Below are 19116 nucleotides of genomic sequence, written 5' to 3' on the forward strand. Positions count from 1 at the left end.
TGGCCCATCTGACACGGAACATCGGGACCTTCTCTCCAGCGTAGCTCAGCTCCCAGATCTCCTCGATCATTCCGTAGTATCTGTCCTTGTCGTTACCGGTGTAGGATTCCATTGTTACCCCGGAGTTCTGATAACCATCGCTCTTCATGTCCTTGGCCTCGGTGTAGAATGTGTAGCCGTTGATATCGTACGCCTCATAGGTCATCAGGTTGTGCTCAGCGCCCTTTGACAAGGCGAATATGAGTTGTTCTTCCGCGGAAGAATCCTCATGTAAAGGTACGACAGAAGCTTCTGCTTGAACCAACACGTGAAACATGAGTTGTGCTCTTTGAGTATATCTCCGTCCGTCCTCTGTTGGCTTCGGTCATTGTACGTCTTCTTAATAAAGGTTTTGTGCTGTACCACCCAAGGATCGACCACGTCTATGTGTTGTAGCGCAACTAGGTTTGCTCTTTCAAAGTCGTCGAGTCGACCCTCGAAGTCGACATGCATTTCGCGACGACCCTCACGGTGACCCCATCCAGCGAGCCTGCCGAGGTGCCTGTTGACGGGTAGACCAACAGGGTTCTCGATGCCTAGATAATTCGTGCAGTAGGAGATGCACTCTTCGGTCAGAAAGCCTCTGGCTATGCTTCCCTCTGGACGTGACATGTTGCGAACGTATCCTTTGATGACACCATTCATCCTTTCGAACGACATCATGCTGTGCAGGAACGTCGGCCCGAGTTGGATGATATCGTCCACGATATGGACCAGCAGATGCACCATAACGTCGAAGAATGCGGGCGGGAAGTACATCTCAAGCTCGCATAGTATCACCACGATCTCTTCCTGTAGCCTTCTGAGTTGCCTCACGCCAACAGACTTCCGAGAGATGACGTCGAAAAAGTTGCGTAGGCCAAATAGGGTTTCACGGACGTGCGCGTCCATGATCCCACAGATTGCAACTGGAAGTATTTGCGTCATCAGCACGTGACAGTCGTGAGACTTTATCCCGCTGAACTTCAGCTTCGCTGGGTCTAGGTATCTGCTTATCTTCCCCGCGTAAACGTAAGGAAGTTTTACTCCTACGAGGCAGGTGAAAAACTGCTCGATCTCCTCCTGACTTAGAGTGAAGCACGCGGGAGGGTAGTCATTTCCGGTCTTCTTGGCCTTCTTGCCTTTGCGACGACTTTCCGTGTCCTGCTTCGCCTCATCATCATCATCATCATCATCTTGATCATCATATATAGCGTGAAGCTCCTACCTGATGCCCATTGATTTCAAGTCTGCCCTTGCTTTCGGCCCATCTTTGGTCCTCTCTGGCATGTTGAGCAGGGTACCAAGAAGACTCTCGCACACGTTCTTCGTGATATGCATGACATCAAGGCTGTGAGGCACACGGTGGATCTTCTAGTACGGTAAGTCCCAGAAAACAGACCTCGTTTTCCATACCTTCAGCAGCGGCTCTGGCGCCTTTCGCTTCTTTCCCGGCAGTGGGCAGTCTTTCCAATTTTTCAACAGCTCGTCTATTTCCTCGCCGCTCCTCATACGCGGGCGTCCTCGGGGTTCGGTTTCACCATCGAACAGATACTTGCGTTTTCTCCACGGGTCATCGTCGTGAAGCCACCTTCGATGTCCCATGAACACGGTTTTCGAAGACCCGGGATCTCTATCTAGCTGGCAATACGTTGTGTCATCCATGCACCTGACGCATCCAGAAAATCCATGGACCACCTGCCCCGCGACATATCCGTAACCGAGATAGACGTGCACCGTCGTGAGCAGCGCGGTTCTCATAGGGAACTATTCTTTCTCTCCGGCGTCCCACGTATTGGCTGGCGTTTTCCACAGCGTGTCAAGCTCCTCTTTCAGCAGCCCCAGATACAGATTGATGTCGTTCCCTGGTTGTTTCGGTCCTTCAATTAGCATACTCATGTGAATGTACTTCCTCTTCATGCACAACCAGGGGGAAGGTTGTACATCCACACAAACACATGCCAGGTGCTATGTGTGCTTCTCTGGCTGCCAAACGGATTGACTCCATCGGTGCTCGCGCCCAGCACGATGTTCCTTGGATCGTTCCCAAATTCTGGGTCTTCAAAGTTCAATGCTTGCCACTGGCTCGCATCCTTAGGGTGACTCAGCATCTTGTCTTTTTTATCTATCTCCGGATCATTTGCGTCATCTTCTCGCTTCTTCTCCTCCCTATCCGCGTGCCAACGCAGGAGCTTTGCTACCTTAGGGTCCGCGAAATACCGCTGCAGATGAGGAGTGATCGGAAAGTACCACACCACTTTTCAAGGAGCTTTCTTCCTCTTCTTGTATCGAGTGACACCGCACGCCGGACATATGGTAGACTCCGCATGCTCGTCCCGATAAATGATGCAATTGTTCATGCACACATGGTATTTCACGTGCGGTAAATCCAGAGGACACACGATTTTCTTCGCCTCCTCCAAACTGGTCGGGCACTTGTTCCCCTCGAGAAGACGTTCGTGCCAGAATGACATGTTCTCGTCGAAGCATGCATCGGTCATTTTGTGTTTTACCTTCATCTCCAGAGCCATGAGCATTACTTTCAGGCGGATATCCTCGGGCCTGCATCCTTCATACAATGGAGTAACCGCGTCTAACTCAAGTTGATCCATCTTTGCTTTCTCTCGGGCGGCAGCTCTTGCGTTATCCGTCTGCTTGAGAAGCAGCTATTGAATATGAGGGTCCTGCACCCAGCCCATCGATGGTCCAGCGCCGTCTGCTCCGCCGGCATCATCATCTTCATGATCATGCCCGTCGTCTGCTCCGGCATCTTCCTCATCATCATGTCCTACATCTTCTACATGATGACTATGTACAGCATCACCGTCGTGATCATCTCCTGGGGATTCTTCGTCTTCTCGCCCGCCCGAGCCGCGGTGGTTGTCTTGCTGCCCTTCCTCATTTCTTGCCCGGCCCCCATGGACGACTTCGTAGTCATCTTCATCACCTTGCCACCGATAGCCATCCATGAAACCACGCAAGAGCAGGTGGTCCCGCACCTGCCCGGATTCCGGGTCCGCAACAAGGCTCTTCAGCTTGCATCTTCAACACGGACATCTTATCTCCGTCTCGTCCTTTTGAAGCATCTCGGCCTTCGCGGACCTCAAAAACCTATTCAAGATGCCTTCGGTCATCATGCGGACCATGGTCACCTGCGGGGTAGAGCAAAACGATATTTTAGAACCAAGAAAAAATTTGGCATGACTTTCCCTAAAAATAGGACCAAAAAGAATGCTTAATGCCAAAATTCTCGCCGAAACGGAAATGAATCAACATTCCGGCAAAATATTGGCAACTATCGCATTTCAAATACCGGTACACCTCCAAACACAAACACATATGCAACACCACAAACATATGCAACACCACGAACATACATAGATCTAGCTAGGCCATAAAAAGTGCATGTGCACATTGTTGTAGGGAGAACAACATAAATATAGCTTCCCCCCTTACTTACCTATCAAAACAAGGTAATTAAACCACTTAAATTGAATGAATCTATGGTGGAAATGAGGTGAAAAAGAGGAGGCACCCGAGACAAGGAGGAGGTGGAGAGAATGAAGTGGGGAGAAAGTGAGTGTGGGTAGGAGAGGCTGTCCAAAATATCTTGTTGCTGCCCACTTACTAATGGCGCACTAACTCTAAATGCGCCATTAGTAATCCAGGTTACTAATGGCGCACCTTCTGGTGGTGCGCCATTAGTAGTTTTGCAAAAAAAAAACATACTAATGGCGCACTGTCCCACAGTGCGCCATTACTAGTTTAAACTAGTAATGGCGCACGGTTGAGCAGTGCGCCATTAGTAGTTTTGCAAAAAAGGGAATAAAAAATATAATAAAAAAACAACATTAGTGGCGCACTTTCCGGCAGGTGCGCCATTACTAGTTACAACTAGTAATGGCGCACTGTGTCTGGATGCGCCATTAGTATGTTTGGACAGGCGCACTAGTTAAATTTTTTTTTTATACTAATGGCGCACCCTGGGCCAGGTGCGCCATTAGTAGTTTCAACTCTAATGGCGTATCAGAAGGTGGTGCGCCATTAGTATATACTAATGGCGCACCCGTTTTCTAGTAGTGTCTAGCCCCCCGCGCCGAGCATTTTCTCCAGCGACCCCCACGCCACCGCCCCACCACCACGCCCCCACCGCCGGCGACCACCGCCCCCACCCTGAACCCTAAGATACATAGTGGGGTACCTCTCTGGCTAGCCCCCTTCCCCGCTGCGGGTGGTTCTTCCTTAACTCCGGCGAGCGCCCCCACCCCCTGAAAATCGACTGACCCAAAAGTCAATTCAGTCGACTGAAGTCTATACCTACTAATAAAGCAAGGTGCATTTCGTCAAATTTTTCATCCGTTCACCGTCAAAAATAATATTTTTACCCGAGGTGGTACTAAATTCTTATGCGTTTGTCTGCTAGAAAAAGAATTTTCGTACGTGGGTCGCACACTCTGGCCCAGCGAAGCCAACCCACTTATTTTTCTGCCCACGCAGCTAGAAAAATTCTATTTTCCACACTAGGCGAGAAATAGTCCGAGTTTGCACATGACAGCTAATAATGGGCTGGCCCATTTTTGTTTTTTCTGTGTTTTACTTATATTTTTATTCTCCTTTCCCTATCTCTTTTTTCCCTTTCAAGTTTAATTTTCTTTTAGAATTTATTTTGTTAATAAAAAAATCTCAAAAGACATTCAGAATAATTAAAATAAAATTTGGAAAATGTTCAGAATTCCAAAAATTTCTGGCTATTTTGAAAAATATTCGAAACTTTCAAAAAGTTGCCCATTTTGTAATTTTTTATTGTTTTTCAAAATTGTTCGGGATTTCTAAAATGAAAATGAGATTTCAAAAAAATGCTCCAAATTTTAAAACTATTCATGTTTTTGTGAAATTTTCAAAATTAAAAATAATGTTCGTGTATAAAAGATACAAATTATCTAAAAATATTATGAATTTCCAGCACATGTTCCCGTTTTAAAAAAATGTTCACAAATTCAAATAATCTTCATGTTTTAATAAAAAATTTGATGTTTTCCGAAAATGTTGGTGAATTTTAAAAGATGTTCCTTTTCATATTTTGTTCGTGTTTTTCGAAAGTGTACATAATTTCCAAAAAAACTGTTGAGGACTTAAAAAATTGTTCATGTTTCCTTGAATATTTAGAAACTTCATGCTTTAAAATCCCCTTGATTGGAAGGATTGAAGAAGAGTAGATTGAATAATTCATGGGCCTTCTCTGACGTACGATGACGTAACAAAACTTTTAAATGCCCTCGATCAATGAATGGAAAAATAGCGGATTGATTCCTTCACACGCGACGAAACCGAACTGTTAAATATTCTTTTTTCGTGTGCACACACGGTTTTGCTTGCCCATATAATTCTCACTAACTTTAAATGCATATTATTTTATCTCCCATTGCAACGCACGGGCATATGTGCTAGTGTAGCTAAATCGGAGTAGAGCAGCAGCACGAGCGAGGGGGAGAGCAGCAGCAGCGCGAGCGAGAGCCGGAGTAGCAGCAGCAGTGAGAGTAAGCGAGCGAGAGTTGGAGCAGCAGCAACAGATCTAGCTGGCAAGGACGCCGCCGCCGAAGGGGCCTCGTGCTGGGGGAGAGCAGCCGTGGAGATGTCGCCCGCGGCGCCGGCTTCGAGGTAGCCGCTCCATGGGGGTGCGGGATGGAGCACCGCCGGCGCCGGGATGTCGAATTAAGGAGAAGGTGTGATGGGATGAGTGTACAACCCCTTTGGTGGTGCCGAGTAGGCCTTGGCTTCGTCCGAGGAGTCGGTGAGGATGTTGCGGTTTCAGTGGAGCAGGTTAAGGCCGCGCTGTGGGGATGGAGCAGCCGCGATAGACGAGGAGATCGTCTGAGCATCTCCTTGGAGGTGGAGGACGGGGCGGTTGAACTGGCGGGATGACGGATCCTCATCCGGGGAGGTGGACGAGGGACGTCGAGCTGTTGCGATGGAAGACATCATCGAGGAAGAGGCTCTGGCTGGGCAGCGGTGAGGTGGCGGACGGAGGAGGGTGGGGTTTCGCAGCTGGAGCAGAGAGGTTATGGCGGCCTGGGATTTCGAATGGTAAAAAGGAGGCGATGGGAGGGGGGAACCATGACTTAGGGACGCGCTTGTCCAAAATGTAGGGTGTGTTACAGAAGTACCCCCACCGATTTGAACTAGGGGCCCTTTCGGCTCAGGGTTAGAAGGGGGATTTCGCGTGTCGGGATTTGGCAGCTGGAGGGAGTTTTCGTGCACATTGTAATTTCAGGATAGCAAGGCGCGGGTTGTGAAGGCGCCAGTTTTGGGAGCATGATATCTGAATTTTCGGGATATAACAAGACGCCAGTTGAATATTAGGGACAAGCCTAACGTGTAATATTGTACTTGTACATACCAATTCGTACTTCCCTCAACGAAAAAAAGAAAGAAAATAAAACTATTCACACCACACAAAGAGAGAGTCTTGTCCCGTTTTACTATACAAATGCTATTCAAAGCTACTCCCTCCTTCCATCTATATAGGGCTTAATGCATTTTTCGAGGCTAACTTTGACCAAATACTAGAACAATAATATATGACATGCAACTTACACAAAGCACCGTTAAATTCATGTGTGAAAGGAGCTTTCAATGATATAATTTTCACATTGTGTATGCCATGTACTTTTAATCTTGTCAATAGTCAAAGGCGGTCTTAAAAAACGCATTAGGCCCTATATAGATGGAAGGAGGGAGTATGAATCCATGTTATGTCCAATTAATTTTTTTGCTGGCTGTATAATGCATGTAACCTACTCATACCAACATTTTAGTGCATTCCAAATGTCTATAATGCCGCTGCAATTCGAACTAAATTTGAATTCGTTTCTCTATTTCAATAAGAACCTACAATCATGATTGTTGCCAACTTCAACCAGCATTCATGTATTACCTTAACAACACACCACATTATTACTATAGAGATAGAAATGAACTATGTTTACTATACGAACTTGAATTCAATTTTTTGAATACACTTGATGTTGATTCCAAATAATAGTACATTTGATGTACTAACTATATATTCATAATCTAAACCATGTTCCATACGTACACTGTGTTTATCACACAAAGTATAGTGCCCCGCCCCCTACATTATGACAAGTACTTAGCCCTGAGCTACAAAAGCCACACATTAGCCCAAATTATAATCAATGTTCTCTCTCTCTCTCTCTCTATATATATATATATATATATAGTACTAACAAGATGCCCATGCATTCCACTTAACATCAAGATGATCAAGGGGAGGCCTTATTTGCAAATATGGAGAGGGTGTGGGTATCTTTTTTCAAAATTTCCATAGTTTGCTTCCTATCCGTCAGATATAAATCGGACGACCTATATATATTGCAGGATGGCAGGCACACCATCATCAAAACTCTGTTTTTTATAAGAGTGGAGATAAAATATATTATATGTAGTATAACATGTTCATAACCATACCATGTGTATCACCGTTATATATATTCACCCACGCGTCGGTTTAAAACCCTATGATAAATTCTTCAAATTCCGAATTCACTTTTTATAATGAATTATGATCTCTATTCGTCTTTTACACCCACGCAATCCTCTTATCTTTGTAGCTAGCGCTAACTTTCTCTCGTGCATGCACACTCCCGCATCCCTCTCACCCTCCCGCGGCATTCTCTAGCTCCATCGCGCAAATTTTTCTTTTCACTTTAGGTCGTTCACCCATGTTGTGTGTAGGCCCCCCAACTCCTCCTTCATGGCACACATCGATCGATATGCCTCTCTAGCCAGGTGTGCCTACCACAAACACAAGCTTCCCCTCTTCTCTTCTCACAGTCCATGCCTCACTCCCACCACTCTTTTCATCGATCTCGTACTCGCCCACTCCTTCTCCCTCGATATAGTATGCCTCTCGCACCACCTCCTAGATGCATCCATCTCTCTCTATCCTTCTCCCTGGCCTTATTTGCTTCTAACACATACATGCATGTATACCGATCAACCTCCCTACATATACCTAGGTCGACCTTAACTATTTCCCCCCACCCATCGATCGACGTACCTCACAAGTTATGTCTCTCCTTTCTCTGACAAAGGACGATTGATCTTCCTATGTAGTTACGTCTGCTTACCACAACCTTATCATCCCCCCTCATCATTCGTGCATGCCTCCCGACCCGTCTCTCATACGCACGTGCACAAATAGGCAGCCATCCCCTCTCTTATTGATATTGCAGGCGTGCCCTCCATTTGTCTAGCAAGCCTCTCCCACCATTTGTTAGAAGCAACTCCACTACCACCCCCTCCAACACTCTAGCTTTGTCTCTCTCCCAACCTTATTCCTCTCCTACACATATGCATGGATGCCGATCGATCTCCCTTAATACATAAGGTTGTCCTCTCTCCTCCTGCACACATATACCGGCAATTGTACCTCTATTCTAATTAGGTCTCCCCCCACCACACACCGTTAGTCGAGCGCTGTAGGTAGGTATGCATGCCACAGAGACAAACTGCACCTGTCCCCTCTCACATTCCAGTAGGCCAGCCACTCTATATCTTTGACGTGGGCACACACAAATTCGATGGCACTATTTATCGATCGCGCACGCACACACACATCATCATCATCATCATCCCTATCTGCGATTCTATGGATACCTCAAGCCGATGGTACCTCCACTCTCTTCTCGTGGATGGCCCCCTCTATATATATGACATATCCATGACTCTATTTCACACACATTCCATATGTTACATTTTTTATTAACTGCCCCCCAAAAAAACACTCACGAACCCACACAGTATCTCTCTACATTTGTATCTCTCTCACACAACCCCACGTAGGTGTTGTATGTACACAAAGAGAATAGGTGCACGTACTCACGCTTCGTGCCCAGCCACACCCGCGCTGGTACACGGTGGAGCTCATTTCTGTATGAAATGGCAGCCAATGTGCTAATTTGAACGTGTGTAGCGGTTGTTTACCTACCGAGGTCGTGTACCACACGTGCACGAAATAAAGTTCGACTTGATGCATTGGCGCGCTATTTTTAAATAAAGTTATATCGCTTAATGGCACGTACACAGAATATAAAACGATTTTTATGTGGAAAAAGGTAATCCGCTCCACTATATACAATGGAGCCTGCCTGCCTGGGTTTGTCTCTCTTCAGAGTATCACACACAAGGCGGCGGTGGCCTCTCTCTCTCTCACCGTTGGTCACTGATCCGGCCGCATCCCGTCCGTCGGCGAAAAAGGAGGATGTGCATCGTTTCTCTGTTCGACGGTGCCGAGGCAGCACGTCCCGATCTGTGGTACCCGCCGTTCTCTCTAACCAAGCCCCGGCACGGTAGGGCCTATGCCACCTACTTGCTGCCGCAGTATGGGCAGATCCCTCTCGCCGCCGCTCACCTAGTTACATCCCAACGACCCCCAGGTATCCCCTCTGGCCTTGCTCCTCTGCCCGTCTTCCCACGTCACTGCATGTGGAAAATCTTGCATGTGGATCTTCCATAGTTCTTTGCCCAAAACATAGCTTGTCCGGCGTACTTTCCATATTGCAATGTCGTCCTCACAATGTTTTAGACAAACACAACCGTGTTGTTACCTTCCCTTAGGACAAGGAATATGCTTCTTTTTTGTCATCGTATGTGTCATCAACTGTTATTGGCCAGTAATTGTTTCCTTTCTACCTCTTTTTTGCAAACAGGGCTATCCATTTCACCTCGTTGCTATTGCGACCTTTTGGTTAACTACACAAATCACTTTTTTCTTAAGAGTGTTTTGTGCAGTTGTACTAAAATGTCACACGTGCAAGGTCTCTACATTTCAGTGCGACTGCACAAAGGGAGATTGGTTTTGCTCTATCCTCCTCATCCAACTCCGATCCTAATCTTCTCCAACTATTTGCTTAATCTTCTCCAACTAGTTAGTCTTAAGACATACTTCAAAGGTGACTAACTTCTATTTGTGTGTTTATTGTTTCATCAGCAGTCCTCTTTTATCGTAATCACACTTAATATCTTTGGAACAGGGACGCTCAGCTCTATTTTAGTGGAACTGCACAAAATAATAGGAACGTTGCATGCTCCAGATGGCTACTTTTTTCCCAACATGCCTTGTTGATTTAGATAGAGCTGGGGGACGTTGCTGCCAATGAAAGCATGGATCAATTTTAATTTAACACCTTCTCACAACCTTGTCTTCAGTTGTGATGTAATTATTAGCTCTGATCTGCTAATCATTGAGATGCATTAGCAAGGAAGTTAGTTTTTTATTGTTTCCGAAAGAGCATCGATGGCAAGACACACGAAACAATAGCTGAAAGCTCAGAGCATTGTACAATTTCATGTCGTCGGAAAATTATTTGTATAGTACTCCAATTATGTAAACAAATGCTGGAAGCTTGATAGCATTGACGGAAGCCTCTTCAGCATCCGGGTCCATGTGCCATGCACAAAATTATACTCCTCCGTTCCTAAATATTTATCTTTTTACAAATTTCAAATGGGCATATTTTAGAGTGTATATTCACTCATTTTGCTTCGTATCACTACAAAAAAAGACACTTCCGTGATGATACGTGTTTGTCACAATAGGTCGCATTTTCTGTCATGCATGTACATCCATGAGGATTTTATGACAGAATCAAGATAGTCATACCTGTACTGTCGTAGAAGTGTTCCATGGCATTACCAAAATTATCATCACAGAAGTGTCCACTTCCATGACGATAAATCGCGCGTCACAGAAGTGCTTTCGTCAAGGCTGACCAACACGTGGCATCCACCATAACGGAACGCCGTTAAACTATCGGGTCCAGTTTTGGATCCGATAACCCGTTAACAGCCCGGACCAATGGGGATTTTCCACGTGTAAAATCATCATTGGCTGGAGGAAACACGTGTCAGCTCCGCGTTGGCACAGGTGTCACTCATCCAATGGGCGAGATGCGCCTATGATATGTTGACATGTGGACCGGCCCAAAAGTGGCCCATAAAGTTTAAATGGGCTTGCCCAACTAAAGGCCCACAAGATTTTGCGGACCATAATGGGCCGGCCCAGCTTAAGGCCCACAAGATTTTGCGGACCATAATGGGCTAGCCTAGCTAAAGGCCCACAAGATTTTGGCCGGCCCAGGTAAAGGCCCACAAGATTTTTGCGGGCCATAATGGGCCGGCCCAGGTGAAGGCCCGCAAGATTTTTGTGGACCATAATGGGCCGGCCCAGCTAAAGGCCCACGAGATTTCACCGACATTAATGGGCCAGCCCAGCGAAAGGCCCACAAGATTTTGAGGACCCTAGTAGGCCGGCCCATTAACTGGCTGCCATGTTTTGGGGCAAATGCCGACCCATATTTGATCCGGTCCATTAATGGCCTGCCACGTTCCGGGCCTAATAATGGCCCATATGAGATCTGGCCTATTAAAAGCCTCCCACGTTCTGGGCCAAATTACGGCCCAGATCAGGTTCGGCCCTTTAAGAGGCTTTGGCTAAATTATGGCCCATATCAGATTTGGCCCATCAACTGGACGCTATCCTTTTGGGCCCACTTGCTAAAGGCCCATTTAGTAATTTGGCATGATATTAGTTTCGGCCTGTTAAGGGCCCATTTGACATTTCGGCCCTATATTAATTTCGGCATGTTTAAAGCCCGTCATATAGTTGGGCCTAACTATGGCCTGGTTTGCATCTGGCCTGCTCGCAGCCGATAATCTGATTGGGCCAAACAAGGACCGAGACAATTTTGGCCTGTTAAAAGCTCGTGATTTTATTGGCACAATCACGGGCCGTGGTCCATTTCGGGCTGCTGCCGGCCCGTGAGCTGTTCGGCACGTTTTCGGCCCAACCTACTTCTCAGCCTCCTAAAAGCCCATTGAGTTTTCTTGCGAAAGGAGGGCCGGCCGTTTACTCGGCCTATTAAAGGCCCGAATCTACTAGTGGGCCAGTTTACATTTAGCCCTTTTAACGGACCAAAATGACGGGGCCTGAGGGAGTCCTGGATTAGGGGGTCTCCGGACAGCCGGACTATATCCTTTGGCCGGACTGTTGGACTATGAAGATACAAGATTTAAGACTTTGTCTCGTGTCCGGATGGGACTCTCCTTGGCGTGCAAGGCAAGCTTGGCAATACAGATATGTAGATCTCCTCCCTTGTAACCGACTCTGTGTAACCCTAGCCCCCTCCAGTGTCTATATAAACCAGAGGGTTTAGTCCGTAGGACAACAACAATCATACCAAAGGCTAGCTTCTAGGGTTTAGCCTCTACGATCTCGTGGTAGGTCAACTCTTGTAATACTCATATCATCAAGATCAATCAAGCAGGAAGTAGGGTATTACCTCCATCGAGAGGGCCCGAACCTGGGTAAACATTGTGTCCCCCGCCTCCTGTTACCATCCACCTTAGACGCACAGTTCGGGACCCCCTACTGGAGATCTGCCGGTTTTGACACCGACATTGGTGCTTTCATTGAGAGTTCCACTGTGCCATCGCTGTAGGGCTTGATGCCTCCTTCGATCATCGGTAACGATGCGGTCCAGGGTGAGGTTTTCCTCCCCGGACAGATCTTCGTATTCGGCGGCTTCGCACTGCGGGCCAACTCGCTTGGCCATCTGGAGCAGATCGAGAGCTACGCCCCTGGCCACCAGGTCAGGTTCGGAAACTTGAACTACGCTGCCGACATCTGCAGAGACTTGATCTTCGACGGATTCGAGCCCATGCCAGGTGTGCCACACGATCACGACAAGCATGATTTAGCTCTGCCGTCGGACAGTGTTTGGGAGATCACACCTGCAACTACTACGGCCCTCAATCCGGAGCGAATTGCACCATCCGAGGATGGGTGGATAGACCCCGCCATGGAGGCCGCACTCTCAGTGGCGATAGAGTCGGATATTGACTTCACACCTTATGAGAGCCGTGTCGCCGAACCACTGGATTCGTCCCCGGCCACGGACTCCGAGCCGCTTGCATTCGTGCTTATCAATCCAATTGGGCACCGATCATGGAGTTTACCTCCACGGATATCTTTCATCAGTCGCCCTTCAGCGACGTGCTAAATTCTTTAAGGTCTCTCTCCTTGTCAGGAGAACCTTGGCCAAACTATATCCGGCTAGAATGGGATGCGGACGATGAAGAAATTCGCCGCCCACCCACCACCCACTTAGTAGCCACTGTTGATGATTTAACTGACATGCTCGATTTCGACTCCGAAGACATTGACGACATGAAATACGATGCAGGAGAAGAACAGGAACAATGGACAGCCACTTCATCACATGGCATATACAAGGTGGATACACCCAAAGAAAACAATGACAAGGAACGGAAGGATGCAGCGAAGAACAGCTCCATCGAGAAGCAAACAAAGCGTCGGCATAGGCGCCGCTCCAAATCCCGCCTCGGCAAAAAAGCGAAAACAACAAAAGAGAAAATAACACCCCAGTTGACTCCACAGGAAACGACGACCACATCAACCCAGCGGCATAGCAGGATGAACCAGCAAACGGCGAACATAGCATGGATCCGATGTCCGAACACGGCGACGCCGAGGATAAAGCTCATCAACCTCCCTCGAAATAGGAAAACAGTCCGGACGAAGATGCACACATCATCCTAGAAAGGCACTTGGAACAAGAGAACCTCCGCAAAAGGCTTATTGCCACCACGAGGAGTCTGAAGAAGCAGAAGCAAAGGCTTAAGGCCGCACAAAATACGCTCAACAGCAGATGGAACAAAGTGCTTGACAATGAAGAAAAGTACAGTGGAAGTTACCACACAAAGAGCTATCCAAAGCGCAAGCTACTGCCTGAATTCGACGATGAGGCCTTAGCCCCCACACAGACAAAAAATAAAACGGCCAACCGATCGGATTAACTACCTTGTGGCCGCGATAGAGCGGCCAACAAGGCCGAACATAAGTCAGCACATGCTTCACACGATGACTCGCATCGGAAGATCGGTGTGACCAGATCCATCTACGGATCTAGGAAGCGCGCTCTGGCACAAAATCAAAACCGAATACTACAACCGTCCGAACGCCATGATACATCCAAATACAGGGGTGCCGCACACCCCCTTTGTTTCACCGATGAGGTGTTGGACCACGAATTTCCGGAAGGATTCAAACCAGTGAACATAGAGGTGTACGATGGGACCACAGACCCTGGGGTCTGGATTGAGGACTTTATCCTCCATATCCATATGGCTCGCCGAGATGATCTCCACGCCATCAAGTACTTGCCCCTCAAGCTTAAAGGACCAGCTCGGCACTGGCTGAAAAGCCTCCCCGAAAACTCAATTGGAAGTTGGGAGGAGCTCGAGGATACTTTTCGGGCCAATTTTCAAGGGACCTATGTCCGACCTCCGGATGCTGACGATTTAAGTCACATAATTCAACAGCCCGGAGAGTTAGCCTGAAAGCTTTGGAACATGTTCCTCACTAAGAAGAACCAAATCGTCGACTGCCCGGACGCCGAAGCCTTAGCAGCTTTTAAGCACAGCGTCCGAGACGAATGGATCGCCAAACAACTCGGCCAAGAAAAACCGAGAACAATGGCAACCCTGACAAGCCTCAGGACCTGCTTTTGCATGGGTGAAGATAGCTGGTTAGCCCGCAGTAGCACCAGCAACCCAAGCACATCCGAAGTCGGGGATGGCAATGGAAAACCACGACGCAGTAAAAGCAAGCGTCGAAATAAAGAAGACAACCCAGATAATACGGCGGTAAACGCCGGATTCAAGGGCTCTCAATCGGGTCAGTGGAAAAAGCCTTTCAAAGGCAGCAGAGATGGGCCATCCAGCCTAAACAAGATTCTAGACAAAGTATGTCAGATTCATGGCACCCCCGATAAACCTGCAAATCACACCCACAGAGAATGCTGGGTATTCAAGCAGGCCGGTAAGCTAAACGCCGATCACAAGGGGAGGGAGACACCAAGTGAAGACGAGCACGAGCCTCGCCAGCAAAGCAGTGGGGGACAGAAAAAATTCCCACCAGAGGTTAAAACAGTAAACATGATCCAGGTGACAAAGAGGAGAAGCAAACATGCACTCCGAGACACATGCGCCGTAGAGCCCGTCACCCCTAAGTTCAACCCCTGGTTGGCCTGCCCGATCACCTTTGATCGCAAGGATCACCCGACAAGTATCCGGAATGAAGGATTGGCTGCCTTGGTGTTAGACCCAATAGTAAACGGATACCATCTCACACAAGTCCTTATGGACGGCGGCAGTTGTCTTAATCTGATATATCAAGACACAGTCCGCGAAATGGGGATAGACCCGACAAAAATCATCCATAGTAATACTACCCTCAAGGGAGTAATACCAGGCCCAGAGGCCCGCTGCACGGGCTCTCTATTACTAGAGGTTGTATTTGGTTCTCCCGACAACTTTCGAAGTGAAAAATTAAACTTCAACATCGCTCGACTCCAAAGTGGCTATCAAGCACTGCTCGGAAGAGCGGCATTCGCTTGTTTTAACGTAGTACCACATTGCGCTTCTCTCAAGCTTAAGATGCCCGATCCACGTGGCATCATCACCATTAGCGGAAACATTGAACGTTCCCTATGAGAGGAAGAATGTGCGATGGCTTTAACAGCCGAACACTAAATGGCCCCTCTAACCAGAATAAAGGATCGGTCGTCAAGATCGCGGACACGGCTCGACGAGTCCGGTGAATTACTAGCTATAACATCTTAGATAAACCCAAGATTGGTTCGATGGGTATACCCGCACAGACGACACCAGGGGCTTCCCGCGTGTAATCAGGGCTAGTTCGGCTCAACTTGATATATTTTGAATTTTAATGGTTTATTGAGAATAACCAATTTTTCGGCACGACAACTTTCACCTAAGTTCTTCTCTTTTACAGATGACAATCGTGCTACACCCTTCCAGGATACGGCACAACGAAGACACATGCGCAGACGTGCAGCAGGGACCTGCTCAAAGGTTTCTTTTTAGATTAAGACCCTGCGTAAACCTTTTTTACTGTCTTTGGTTGTTCGCATCCTCCGAATACTGAGTATAACCGAGAAGGATGCTGACGTTATTGGCATTTCGCCACGTCAGAATATTGCTCGTACCTGGGCACTCGGGGTTCATTATTAAGGGCACTGGTTAGCCCGGCATATGTTATAAAGACCGAATACCTTAGGGAGTGTTCGGCGTCGCGAGTTTGGCCTTATATGCATCAGCTCCGAATCATGTCTTTGGTCAAATGTTGGGTTTTCCCGGCTCCCGTGTTTTTCTACCTTATGTTCTGCTCTATCGGCTAAGGTGGCACTAGGAGAACTACTGTGATTGTGCCCTGGTTCATCCAGATGAGCACCTCAGTAGAGAAAGCCGAAAACTAACTGTCATGATAAAGCGTGAGACTGGTCAACCACTCGATGACTTAGCGGAATCTTCGGGATTCCTCCGCATTAACGAAGGGTCGTTTCCCAGTCATGTACGTATGCACCCCGTATTTGGACGAGCACGGAGATACCAGGGGCTATATAGTAGCCCCACTATCAAACTCCTATGGCTAAGTGAAAGTGTTAAAGCAATATGGTCCAATTACCTAGTTCGCAGCGCTATCACCTCCTTAATGGACCAAGACGTTGGATCAAGTGCGAATCCGCGTTTTTTGGCGAACACCCCCGCATTATATGCGTGGGGGCTGAAGTCGATGACTGCAAACTTTCAGGTTACATAAACGGCCGCACATGAGGCATCATAATACTTTCAGGCACAAGTATAAACACAGCCTTTATAATTCAATAAAACATTGTTTTTACAATGGGAATACATGTCACTAGAACATAATATTGTTCAAGCACTTAGCCTCTATTGAACGAGCGCCTTCAAGGACCTCTTCAAAAGAGTGCTCGGCAGCTACTCGGCCCACGGCCGAACTCTGGGTTGCAATAGCGGTGGCCTCCATATCCGCCCAGTATGTCTTGACACGGGCAAGTGCCATCCATGCACCCTCTATGCATGCCAACCTCTTCATAGCGTCGTTGCGCAACACAACACCAAGGAACTGTTGCACTAAAGCAAAATAACTATTCGGCGTCGGCCCTTTTCGGCCACAGATGATCCACAACAGATCTCATGGCAAGCCCGGACAACCGATGGAGCTCGGCCCACTTGGCCATTCACTCATTCAACAGCAGCGGACGCACTGGAACATGGAACTGTGACCAGAACAGCCTTTCCACTTCACGATCCTTTTGATCCTTGAAGTATGTGGCCGTATCAGCAGCACTGGCTGCCAAATCCATGTATGCGTCAGCCGAACTCCATAGTTGATCAAGAGGGGCATACTTCGGATCGTCCGCAACAAAAAGGGCTTCCCAGCTGCGATATCTCTAGCTTGACGCAACTCCTCCTTCGCCGCTCTGATTTTAGAGCGGGACTCCTTGGCTGCTACCATGTCCTTCTCCAGGTCCGTCGCCTTCGCTCGGCTTTCCTTTTCAAGAAGCTGGTAACGGTCGACGGCATCCTTCAACTCAATGGCCATCTTGGCTATTTTTTCCTTGCTTTGGCAATGTGCAACCTGTTCGGCCGTCAGCCATTCGACCGCCTTTAGAGCGGCCACATCACTATTCCTGGCTTGTTCCTTGGTTTGGGCAAGTTCCGCCTGAAGGGTCTCCACGGTGGCAGCTCCATCTGCAGTCACAACATATTAAAGATACTAGCATCATGCTCCTCTTACTATGTGTTGTTCACCAGAGAAATCACATACCCCGTGCCTCGTCGAGCCGCTTGTTGACAAGCACGATGTCGGCATCTGCTGCATCAAGTTGCCGCTTCAGCTCCGCAAACTCACCTGTCCGGCTAGTCACCGGACCTTCTGCCACCTGCACAAGAAGGCGGCCTGATTATTCCCTGGGACTATGATCCTCTATTTTTCGCCGTTCCCGACAGCAACCAGAGTCTCAGGGGCTAGTATCCGCATAGGGCACACCTAACGTGTGTGGTACTGTTCAAAAATGTACTATTTCACATACCTCAAAGCCTTTCAGCAGACTCATAGAAGCTTCATGCAGCCCGCTTTCAACGGATGAAATCCTCTCAACCACCGTACCCATTAGCGTACGATGTGCTTCTGTGATAGCCGCTTGCTCCACAAGATCCTTCAGTGCTTTCAATCGCACACCGGACGGTTCCGGACTCTTTCTGTTGCTCTCTTCAGGAGCGGAATGCTGAGGACTTCGGGCGGCCAAAGGATTACCCTATGGCATCGGCAGATCAGGAGAAGTCCTCCGAGACGACACCTCGGGGTCGCCCGCCTCATGAGGCGGGAAGGCATGGGGAGGTGTTTCGCTCTCCATCATCTCCGGAAGAAGATCCCCCGAAGACGAACTCCGTCGAGAAGGGCTACGATCCGAACTACAAGATATATGCTTCGGTTAATGTTCTCAGAAGTAAAGCAGGACATTCTTATTATTAAATGCTTTTTGTTTACTTACAACTCGGTGGAGGGCTGACCCCCTTGCGGGCACTGTGCGGCAAGGGTGCCTTCTGAGGCAGGACCCTCTGGCGAAGATTTCTTCCCCGTTTGGAACCCTTTATTTTCGCGACTTCAGAGGTGGTCCTCTTCCTTCCTTGGGGAGAGAGAAATTCAGATCCTTCTCCCCGGTTATCCTCCTTCACGGAGGCGCTAATTCCCCCGGTTTGGATGAATAATGAGTGAGGCCCGCTTTCAGCCTCTTTATTCCCCCCTTTTATCTTCCCTAAGGGCACCCGATAAGGTGCCAGCTCGAGCATTCTAACCAGTACTGGATCTGCTGAGCCTTCAGGAAGGGGGGCCGAACACCTGATCATCGTCGCCTTTGTTACCCAGTCCTGGTCAAAGAGCGACTTTTCAGAATGATGTTGTGATAAATAAAAAGACAATGTATTCAGCCACGGGATTACTTACTTGGGTATCTGGACGATTGCAGCTCAAACCCGCATCCTCGGTGGTGTCCAGACACCTTATTTGTGGTCCGAAGAACAATTTGTACATCCCTTCGAGCGTCATGCCGAGGAAGTGCTGAATAGTTTGCGGTCCTTCTGGGTTGAATTCCCACATTTGGAGGG

This window comes from Triticum urartu, chromosome 5A (assembly GCF_056163025.1).
Source record: "Triticum urartu cultivar PI428250 chromosome 5A, HENAU_Tu73, whole genome shotgun sequence".
Lineage (NCBI taxonomy): Eukaryota > Viridiplantae > Streptophyta > Magnoliopsida > Poales > Poaceae > Triticum > Triticum urartu.